The sequence below is a fragment of the Mastomys coucha genome, unplaced genomic scaffold (assembly GCF_008632895.1).
Source record: "Mastomys coucha isolate ucsf_1 unplaced genomic scaffold, UCSF_Mcou_1 pScaffold15, whole genome shotgun sequence".
Lineage (NCBI taxonomy): Eukaryota > Metazoa > Chordata > Mammalia > Rodentia > Muridae > Mastomys > Mastomys coucha.
This window is the reverse complement of record NW_022196897.1, coordinates 76690678-76691025: the sequence shown is the minus strand read 5'-3', so window position 1 is coordinate 76691025 and position 348 is coordinate 76690678.

The window sequence follows — 348 nt, the reverse complement described above, 5'->3', positions numbered from 1 at the left end:
TATATACTCAAAGGATGTGGTGGTCTCATCCCACCACAAAGGACACTTGCTCAACCATATTAATTGCTTCTTTATTCATGATAGCCAGAAAGTAGAAACAACCTAGATGTTCCTTAGCAGAAGGATTGATAAAGAAACTGTGGTACATTTACACAATGGACTATTACTCATCTGTTAAAAAATGGCATCATGAAATTTGCAGGGAAATAGATGAACCTAGAAAAAAATCATGCTTCAGTGAGGTAACCCAGACCCAGAAAGATAAATATGGTATGTATTCTCTTATATGTGAATATTAGCCATTAAATAAATGATAACCAACTTACAATCCGTAGACCCAGAGAGGTT